Raw genomic sequence first — 11615 nt, 5'->3', positions numbered from 1 at the left:
CCCGTTAAAATATCTGAAAATTCCTAACCCAGCCCAACCCAGCAGCCCGCAACGGCCAATTTAATGTAATATGTCTCCGGACTCAGGAGGAGCACAGCAGAGCTTCCAAGGTGTGCAAAGTAGCTAATAACTCTGTCTCTCTCCCCCCTCTCTCACACACACACACACACACACACACACACACAGACACTCACATGCTGCCGTGCGCGACAACAGTTGTAGCCTAGGTCTGCTCTGGATGAGTTGCGCTGCTGCTTTCATGTCGGTCTTTCTTCAATTAATCCATGGTCTTCAGATAGCGATTCCCCAAAGTGCGGATGGCGTGACCTCAGTGTTTCAAATGGAGGTAGCAGGTATAGAGGTAGGCACTAGGCAGGCTACAGAAACAGTTCTTATTCTTCCCCATTTATTTTAATTACCTCATGCTCTCTCAATTGGCCATGTTGCAGTAGTAGGCTACTAAACGTAGTAGTGCAGCAGGTGCGCACACGGCTTGCAGATACGGCTAGACTCGCTGTCTGATTTCTTTTAATTACCTCATGCGCTCTCAATTGTCCACAGCCTACTCATGTTGCAGTAAAGTTGACAAATAGATCACAGTCGAGTCCACAACAGAAAATCTGCGGTGGCATTATATGGACACTTCAAATAATAATTACAGCGAATAATCCTTCCAAAATGTTTGTTTTGAGAGCACATAGGCTACCTCATTGAAGCATTTATTTACTCCATGTAGGCTATAGAGAGTGCAGCAGGAGTCTGTCTGATTGTGTGTGAGAGAGAGTTCACGTCTTTAAGGTTAATTACTCTGCGTGTTTCACTGCTCTAAATTATTTAATAATGTTGCTTTGTCACGTTCTGAGCCTGCCCCGCCCGCACCCAAGATATTTTCATAATTTGCCAACCCAGCCCACCTGCGGGGCGGCCCAGCCCGCGGGACCCGGCGGGTTCTGGGTGACCCGCGCATCACTAGTAGATGGGGTTCCTCCATATTTTGTGTAAAGCCAGAAAGTATGGAATACACAGGGAGAAGAGACCCACATGTATGATAATAACATTTCAGCAAGTATGAAGTTGATTTAAAAAAATCCTGCTTTAATTTGTGCTGTCCAGCCCTCCCACAGCTCATCAAATATGGCATTCACAAAAAAAACATATTTGCAAGACATTGTTGAGTGACACTCTCTCCCTCTTTCCCTCTCTCTCTCCCACACGCACACGCACACGCACACGCACACGCACACACAGTTCTCTCTCTCTCTCTCTCTCTCTCTCTCTCTCTCTCTCTCTCTCTCTCTCTCTCTCTCTCTGACACACACACACACACACATACACACACACATGAGATAACACTGTCAGTCATGTTTCGGGTCTAAACACTAATGTATGAGAGTAGTTCTGAACGTAAACTTACTTTGATGTCACATCAGTGATATATATTGAATATATTGAGATCCTGCGTCCACTCCGTTCTTGTGAGCATGACTGCTCACTACAGTGTGGCAGACTGTAGTAAAAAGCTTCTCCATCCGCTAAGTGGTTTCTACTTTAGCCGTGCGTGACGACCGCATGTTTTTGATCATTGTCAGTCCCTCCAAAACATACAACTGTTGCTGTTTTCCACCTATGAGTTTTGTTGCTTCCACACATGTATCTCAGTCAAAATAAAAGCTCTCTGCAGAGCCATGTCATTGTGACTTCATGACATTTCATATTACACACACACACACACACACACACACACACACACACACACACACACACACACACACACACACACACACACACACACACACACACACACAGGGCCCAGTTGCACAAAGCTCCTTATGTTAAGATTTCCATTAGGGTCCGAGTTAAGGTGTCCATAAAATAGAATCGACTACACAAAACACCCTTAAATCTTCTCGATAAGGTTAAACATTTTAGGGAAAACATAAGCACAAGATTTAAGGGTGTTTTGTACGATTCTATTTTATGGACACCTTAACTCGGACACAAAGTAACATTTGCTTTGTAGGCATAAACAAAAGTAAAATAAAACTAGAAAAGTGCACTGAGTCAGTAGAGTGCAGATCTCCACCAGGTGCTGCTACACCTCACCATGGACAAACCCAAATCCAACTGCTAAGAAAACCACTTGCAGATTACAAGGCAACATTAACATTGTTTAAAGGTCTATTCAGCGATGTTTTTGTGTTAAAATAGCCTAAATGTTAAATGGCTCTATATTCTGACAGCAATCACTGAAATAGAGTGTTTGGTCAGTAACTCCAAACCCCCCGCTGTACTCTGTCTCTCTCCTGTAGACATATAGTCCACCTCCCACTATCCAATCAGAGAAATGTTGACATTTTCTGGGAAACAGAAGGTCAGATCGCGATGGCTCTAATGGACTATAATGTATTTTTTCACAATTGTGAATTGAGACTGGCTGCCACAGCTGTCAATCATCCCTTTGTATATCGTCAAATAACTACTTAAAAACAAACTGATCAGAAACATGACCACTTGAACATGATTAGCATGATAAGAATGATCTAAAATGATAGAAACCACCTTTGGGAAATAATATCTGATGTGTACGTTGATTGTTTAGTTTGGCTCATTTCCCACCCACTAACATGGCGGAGGCGGGACTTGTGACCTATACTGGGACTGACCGCCAGGGCGGCGATCTAAGATGATTTGGCCTCACTGAAAAGAGCTGATATCCTGTCCATTCTTTTTACAGTCAATGATCTATACCTCCATATAATGAAACTGTGTGTGTGTGTGTGTGTGTGTGTGTGTGTGTGTGTGTGTGTGTGTGTGTGTGTGTGTGTGTGTGTGTGTGTGCAGGCTGTCAGGCTGTATGATCACAGAGGAAGGCTGTGCTTCCCTGGCCTCAGCTCTGAGCATCAACCCCTCCCATCTGAGAGAGCTGGACCTGAGCTACAATCATCCAGGAGCCTCAGTGAAGGTCCTCTCTGATGGACTGGAGGATCCACACTGGAGACTGGAGACTCTCAGGTATTGAGAGACAACGCCTGCTAGAAGGCTGAGAGTCACACACATCTTCTCTGTCTCAGTGAGAAGAGGAGGAATCTGCTCATCTGACTTTGTTTATTCCTCCAGTGTGGACCATGGTGGAGCGCAGAGGCTGAAACCAGGTGTGAGGAAATGTAAGTGTGTATTTAGTTTGATTCATTAACAAACTAACTTCAATGTCAGAATCAGAGTTATTTTATTCACCCAGGTATGTTTTCACTTACAAGGAAACTGACTTGGTATGACCACCTCATTTTAGTAGTATGAACGACCGTGGACAATAGCTCCCTCTTGAGGGACTTTCTAAGAGACTTAATGTGAAAGCAGCTGTGAGCCTATAACCATTATGACTTATAAGCGTATATAACCCTAACCCTCCTGAGGGACTTTCTAAGAGACTTAATGTGAAAGCAGCTGTGAGCCTATAACCATTATGACTTATAAGTAGGGGTGCACCGATCACGTTTATTGCCACCGATCACCGATTGCCGATCACCTATGAGAAATATCTGCCCAACCGATCATCGACCGATCACCGATTACCGATAACCGATCACCGATATATATATATATATATATATTTATTTATTTATTTTGTAAGCAGCTATAGCAGTCTATTATAGAACAGTTTCCATTTTACATATAGGCCTACATTTCATGCATCAAATTGAAAGTGCAGCACATTTTCTTTTTTTTCTACATCAATATTTTATATTTTGTAGGCTAAAGGAAACCGCCAACATGATTTTTTGTGTGTGAGATAATTGGAGCACAAGACTGTGTTGAACTAAATGGCTAGTAGTTCAGTCCAGTTCCCTCAGTTCAGTTTATAAAAGAACAAAACTCATTCCACTTCGGGATTTCCATGTTACCAGTTCAATGCAGTTCAGTTCACTCAACAAAAATACTCAATTTTCCGGGATTTCCCTGTTACACAAGAAAAATAACTTCGACCCAAGTTAACTATTTTATCGATTAAGCTAAAGCTGCTAAAGCTAACCGGAGCTATTAACGTTAGGAGGATACACGCAAATGTGAATCAAACACGGACTTAACAGCATGCAAATGCCTCGGTAGGCGGGAGGACTGGAGGTAACTTCTGTCTGCTGAGTCTGCTCTAATCACCAGCTGATGTGTGTGATTCAAAGACGCAAGGGGTGTGGGGACCTCCTAAATCTATGGATTTTGGTACGAGAGACAGAACGAGAGCAAGACAGACATTACGAGAGCGAGACCCTGATTGGATGATGTTGCAAAAAATGTGCCTCGCGACCTGCTTGGAGCACTGTGCCACTACGCTCTCTCAGCCACTACTGTAAAACACCCTCCCTCCTCCCACCCTCCCTCGCTCCGGGGAAAAAAAGTCGGCGATTGAGCCAGAAACACAGTCTGAATGAAATTGAATGTAACGTTCCCAATTCTATGTATTACATTCTAAAAACTTAACGGCAACATTTTGGAAGGCTAAGCCACACAACTAGCTCGTTGTAATCTAACATCATGCTTCAAAAGATGGAGAACTGGCTGTGTTACGACGATGAGGATGCAAAACATGTAATTTGCATGTTTCGTTCCACCCATGTTTCGTCCGCGCTGCCAAATTCAATGGAATGAAACGAATCTTGTAGCCTATGTTGGACATAGTGAAGTGTTTTTGATTCATTTGTTCATCGGACTCAAAACGGTCTCCGCTGATAAGACACGGAGATCTCTGTTACAGGCAGGCGCTACGCCTCCTCCTGACCAGTTTTAAACATTAAAACACCTGTGGCGGCTTGTAACAATCATTCAATTTAGCTGCTGGGTGCGCCTTGGAAAGTACGGCTGAGAAAGCAAAGCGTGTGCTTTGCAACACAATGATATAAACGTTAGAGCACAATATGAAAGTTAAACGATGGACATTGAAGACATGAAAATGGGCTGCCTCATGTTTCTCACGTGCAGCATGATCGGCTATGCGATCGGCAACATTAAAGGAATATCGGAAACAGCAGATCACATATTTGAGGTCCAAATCGGCCGATACAGATTGCGTGCCGATCGATCGGTGCACCCCTACTTATAAGCGTATATAACCCTAACCCTCCTGAGGGACTTTCTAAGAGACTTAATGTGAAAGCAGCTGTGAGCCTATAACCATTATGACTTATAAGCATATATAACTCTAACCCTCCTGAGGGACTTTCTAAGAGAGAACAGTTCAAGTTAAAAAATATAGCTGCACGCGGCAATTGAGGCGTCCAGGCACAATTTGAAAAGACAGACAGAGAGACAAAACATTACTACTGTAGGTAGAAAGTAGAAATACAGATAAGATATGAACTTTTTGCATTTTTAGCACCCACTAGTGGTAGTTTGGGTGTGTTCCAGCAACACTGCTCAACATGTCTTACTTTTGGTGGGATTTGATGAATGGATTATGAGAGTTAGGAGGACATGTTTCGTTAAAGCGTTGGGGCCCTATAGCGTACACCGGTGCAGAAGGCATCTGCGGTAGCGTTTGCGTCTGTGCTGGCTCTCTTTCCTATCGTCCACCTGCACACCTGCAGGCCGTGCGCCCGGTGCCGGGAAGATAGCAAGCAGCTTTGTGCTCCCAAACGCGCCCGTGGGCGTGCTGCTCTGAAAAGTAGGTGTGTCCATGGAAAATCCTGACGCACTGCCATCGTACAGATGAGCACAAACAACTGTGTTTAGACGAGCTGAGACCACTTCTTACCACAATCTCTCTCTCTCTCTCTCTCTCTCTCTCTCTCTCTCTCTCTCTCTCTCTCTCTCTCTCTCTCTGTTTTGTCTATGTCTCTCTCTCAGGTTTATAACTTCATAAAGAAATGAAAGACCCACTTATTTAAAAAAAAAACTCAAATAGTAATATAATATTACAACTACTACTAATAATAATAAATAAATAACTTTATTTATATAGGACGAATCAGCATGACATCACAACAACAAAAACAGCACTTAGTGAACTCAGTTAACTAGTATGAGTTGTGCCAAACAAACGTTAATATCTCAAAAACTATCCATCACATCACTTATATTTAGACTCTGTGAGTGAGAGCAGAAGTAGCTTAAGGGTTTGATGTATAATATATGTATGTTGTGTTAAAGTTGTGTGAACTGTCACAGTTTTGTGTGGATTTAGTCTAAAGTACAGCCTGCTATGTGAGACACACTCAAGGCTGGTCCCATTATAAAGGCTGAAAAAAGCATCAAACATAAAGTGTGATTTCTCAAAGAGTACAAACGATAAATTAAAGCTGAGTTAAGATAAAGTCCTAAAAGTTCTGACTCGTTGAAAGTTTAAGTGGAGTGTTAAAGTATGAAGGAGCAGTTAGAGGTCAAAGAGGGCGTGGTTTCACATTGAACTCTGTTTAAAACCAACAGCAGTTTCCTCCAGAAGCTGTGAAGCGGTTTGTTCCAAACAGCCTGATCCCCCATCCAGCAGCTTTCATCAGATCAAATACAGCGCAAAGTGCTTCACACACACACACACACACACACACACACACACACACACACACACACACACACACACACACACACACACACTAGGGTTTAATCCCGGGAAATGGCATCCAACCCATTTTCTGTTTTCTGGAAAATCAATGACGGGAAACCGGGAAAAAATGTTGTTGTATTTTTACATGCAGAACATATTGGAATAGGCCTATATTTAGAAATATGCAGACAGTTTACTTTCTTAAATGATGTAGCCTATGTTTTAAAATAACATGTAATATATTAGGCTACTGTAAGCATTGTAAAGTCATTAAATGATCACGATGTACATGTATAGACCTTATTCTCTAACCCTGGACAGCACCATATTGTTGACATACCGTCCTGCGCGCACACAGCGCTGCAGCTGACAACTAGTAACAGCCTTATTGTCGTTTCTGTTCCATTACAAAATAGCGATGGTAATGACACCAATAAAAACCCCACAGTTGTTATTTGTATGCTGCGGACGGCAGCCATTAATGCCTGTAATAAATAAACAAAAGAACGAGGTGAACAGACTTTGCTGTGAGGAGCTGTCAGAAAGTTTCACCTGTCTCAACTAACTATCCACACACCTCTCCTGTGCTGCTAACGTATCCTCCGTCTCGCTCCCTTCACGTCTGAGGACGGTAGAGATAGAAACAAACCACGGGGACTTTATTGCTGTCATTACTACAGCCATGCCTAACGCAGGTCACCATCCGAACACAATTGGAACGATACAGGTAACGCTAACAGCGGCTAACTTCCTATAAACGCTGCTCCACATAGGCTGTCACTTTGAGAGCTGCTGCGTTATGTCAACAATATGGCGGCGGTGGGCGTGCCAGTACGTGAGTGACGTCAATCGAATAAGGTCTATAGGCATTTCAGAGACATCAAAGTGAATCAATCAACCAACAATCAATCAATTTTCTATTTATATAGCGCCAAATAACGAGGTATTGCAGGCAGATTTTAATACTATCTTCTCTGACAACAATGCTATAGCCAGTCATTTGAAATTTGATATCCTTTGCAGAGTGGAATTAATTTCTGATTTTATTTCGGCGTGTTTTGGCCATGTGCCTTTGTGCGCTGTGCGCCGGTGGAACACACTGAAAGCTTATTGCACAACATAGCCTAATAAACACAAAGCCCACGATGTTTATTTTCTTTTCTACTACACTTCTGACTTGCTTGAGGGGATTGTGCCATGACCGTTAATGCAGTAGCCTACGAGACGGCGATTGAGCACCGTGCAAACTTCACCAGCGGTGAAAACGACAATCAGCCCAGCCGTGCGTCCTCGGTTCGTGTGCCCCAGGTTGGGCACTGGGCATGATGGTCTGGTTGTAGGCGATGTCCGTGCACAGAGGGGTGGAGATAGTCTGATACAGCCGTGCTCCGGTATGCGGTATGGAGATGTCTGGGCACGGCTGGAAGACGAGCAGTGCAGCCGCCAGAGTGCAGCGCAGCAGCCCATATAAAAGCACACGTTGACAGGTATCAGACAGCATTGATGTTGTGCATAAAAGAGCGTGAAAACAGGCTGATCGACGCGTTTACGGCTCCATTCCTTCCACGGCAGTTTCCACAACTCTCTAAGAAAATATTTAGCCTATAGGCTACTACAGGATTTATTCATACGTCAATCCAGGCGATTGGTGAATTATATAAACCCTAACGGCACTATATAGCCTAATACATATATAGGTGCAGCCTACTAAAAACAGCCTAAAAAGTTAGTTAAATTGTGATGTTTTGCCCTTAATTAATTAATATTAATGGCACCAAATAATACATTCATCAGGTTGGGAACTAATAGGTATATTTCTCCTTGATGTATAAAAAAAAAGAAAAACGACAAATTTCCCGGGATTCCCGGGAAAGAGGTCTTAATTTTCTGTTTTACTTCGTTTCGAACTCAAGCTCTCACTAGTGCCTAAAACGGAGTAAAACGTTAGGGTTGTGCTACAACCCAGGTTTTACGAGTGAGAACGAGAGCCCTCACTAGTGCCTTAAACACTGCAACGCAGCCCTATGGAAGACTGTTATTTTGCTCCAAAATTACTTTTCATTAAAACCTGACCACCCACCCGTAGGTGGCGTGGTACCCCCTGGGACTGACACGGATCCACGTGACTACGTCACGTCCTGCCAGCCCAGGGATAATCACTTCCGCTTTCTTCCAGCCGCTGAGAAGACGTGTTTGCTAAAAGCTCCACGGTTAACTATGAGTTAGCTCTTTTACATAGCTTTAGATACTAGGCTCGTTCCGTCTGATTTGCCCACCTCAAGAGGTTCGCGTGGACGGGATAAAGCCGGCTTCGGGGACCCGACCCTGTACCCTTCACCCTGCGGCGTCGGAACAAGTCATCTAAAGCTAAGAGTATCTTCCTTAGTTAACTGTTTATTGCTACCGCCGTGTAGCTCTGCTAGCTACCGCCGTGTAGTGGTTATTGCTGCCGCTGTGTAGCTTTGCTTCGCTCCCCTGGCTGGGCCAGCGTTTTCGTTTGAGGGCCGATTTAGGTCCGCGCTCAAAACTGTTAAGCTTTGCATACGTGCAAATAGCTTGTACCACGTAGCACAGGAACAAAGAGGCTAATTAGCCCAGTTGTTACAGATAGCTACCTTGGCACCCTTGCGGGTAGCTTTCGTGTGCTAGGTACTTTAGGCGCCGGCTTTAGAGCGCGCGCGTTAGATAGTTAGCTAGTTTGCTCAGTGCAGCTAGCTTGGACTACCTTGTAGCAGATAGTTAACGTGCACACGTGCAGTTAGTGTCTGTGTGCTAAGTACTTCGCGCCAGCTACCCCTGTGTAGGGCGCGCCTTAAGCGAGAGTAGTAGCTAGAAGCCATGCTCTTCAGTTAGCTAGATAGCTAGCTTGCTCCCGTGCAGCCAGTATCTAGTGATGTGTAGCACTCCAGCTCTTACCATTGCAGGCTTAGCTTGCACGTTAACCCCGTTATTCCTGTTAGCAGAGAGAGGGGGGAACAGCTAGGTGCTGTATTAGCTGTGAGGCTACGCTGGCCGGTTACGACCGGCACAATTAATTTGATGTGTGCATGCCTAAGGGCAGGAGCACGCCGCTCAGGCATTGCTGGGACCTACATAAATGTAGTGTAGCTTTTACTGGCTTCGGCCCCGAAGGGGGCACTCTGAGATTTTAGCTAGGCGATTCGCTAGCTAGGTGAGCTCGCCCCGCACGTTGTGTGGGCCGCTTCTCTCAGTACTTACGCCATCTTAGCCAGCTTGCTTGTCTGCTAAGTGTTGCTTGCCTCGTGCAAATAGCATCTACTAGATTGTAACTCCCTCTGAGGAGTTTCTTCTGAGATTGACTAGCTTCGCGGGCCGCTGGCCTTTGCTTGCGGTCACGCTTGCTTCCCCGTGTTACTCAGGGTAGAGACTCGCTGCACCGGCTTGTGCGCAGGCTTGTGTTAGCGCACGCTTGTCTCTCAGTGCTTATGCTAGCTTAGCTAGTGGCTTCCACGTCTGTTCTCTCGGGTTAACATGTTGTGGGTATTGGTGCCCCCCCTTCGGGATGGGCTATTGCCGCTTACGTTACCATTGCACGCGCACGTTCGCTAGCCTCCGGGTTGCTTACTGTCTAGCCTGTGCTTCTTGCTAACCTGCTAGCTTGCTTAAGCAGTACTCCCGCTATTAGGGTGCGCCCTGCGGGAGCTTGCTATTAGTGGTTAGCTTCCTGCTTCCTCTTGCTACTGAGCAGGGAAGGTCAGGGAGGGGATGGGCCGTGTGTAAAACTACTTAGGCCGAGTATGAATCGGCACGTTAAGTGCGTGTTCTGCCTTGGGCACGAGCACGCTGCACAGGCGCCTTGTACCCTCGGTCTTGTCCGCAGCTAAGCTCTTGAGAGCGGACCAAGGTCCGCTCTCAAAGAGGTGTGAAAGCTAGCTTGCCTTGCATAGGTGCAGATAGCAATATTTAGTACTGTTTAGCACAGAACGATAGTATTTTGCAGATAGCTGGCGTGCACCCGTGCAGTTAGTATCTGTGTGCTAAGTACATTGGGCGCAAGCTACCTCCGCTACAATAGACATACTGCTCCTTGCTGGCGCTACGCGTCCAGCAGGGCTTACAGCTCGCCAAGGTCTGGGCTCAGTGCCAGCCTTTGGCTTGTAGCTCTAAGGACAAGCCCACCGCCCTTGGTGCCCAAGGCCCGGGGTGGTTGGGAGCTCTCCATGGGTCGCACTCCCTTGTTGGGGCGCCCCCTGCAAGTGCAGGGAGCCTGGCTGGGGGCACAGCGCCCCTTGGTCCATGGCCACGGCCTGGCCTCGGTTGGCAGCGCCCAGGTCAAGCCCACCGGTTGGCTCACCAAGGCTGGGCTTAGTTCCAGCCTGCGGCTTGTAGCTTTAGACCCACCGTCCTCAGTGCCCAAGGCCCGAGTTCGGTCGGGAGCTCGCCCAGGGTCTCATACCCATCATCTAGGCTCGCCTTGGTCCATGGCTACGGCCTGGCCTCGGCTAGAGGCTCCTAGGACAGCCCACCATCAATGGCACCGACGGCTCTTGCTGGTCGGGAGCTCGCCTGGGGGCCGCACTGTCGGACAAGTCCACGTGCGGCCGGTCTCGAGAAAGAACGTTACCTCCGCAGTCCCCCCAGCCTGCGAAAGGCGCACGGCAGGGGGGGGGGGGGGGTTACTTCGATACAACAGCGCGTCAGTAGGCGGAGCTTGCGTAAGAAGTTCTCCCCCAGCATGCACAGCTTCTACGGAACTGTCCATGCGGCGGGGGGGCGTAGCCTCTCACGTCCCGCCCCCCCATCAGGGCACCGGATCAAAAGGTCCCGGTGCCCAGCAATATGCTCACGACGGGTTCCGCTCCTTTGGCCACAAGAGACCATCTTGTCCAACAGGCTCGATGCCTGGGAGCATCTATGTTCCCTGTCCCCATTACGGCGCACCCTCCAGAAGGGGATACGCTCTACAGTTTGCCAGGCCCACACCCACGTTCGACGGGACCCCCGATCTGGCCGTGGAGGGGGAGGCCATGGACATACTCCACAAGGAGGTTATTCGTTCCTCGCCAAAGGGGCGATTCGCTCTGTTCCCAAGGCAGATGTGCGCTTGGGTTTTCTACCACAG

This window comes from Poromitra crassiceps (genome assembly GCF_964638095.1).
Source record: "Poromitra crassiceps genome assembly, chromosome: 26".
NCBI lineage: Eukaryota > Metazoa > Chordata > Actinopteri > Beryciformes > Melamphaidae > Poromitra > Poromitra crassiceps.
The sequence above is the reverse complement of the archived record's forward strand: the minus strand, read 5'-3'. Positions refer to the sequence as shown.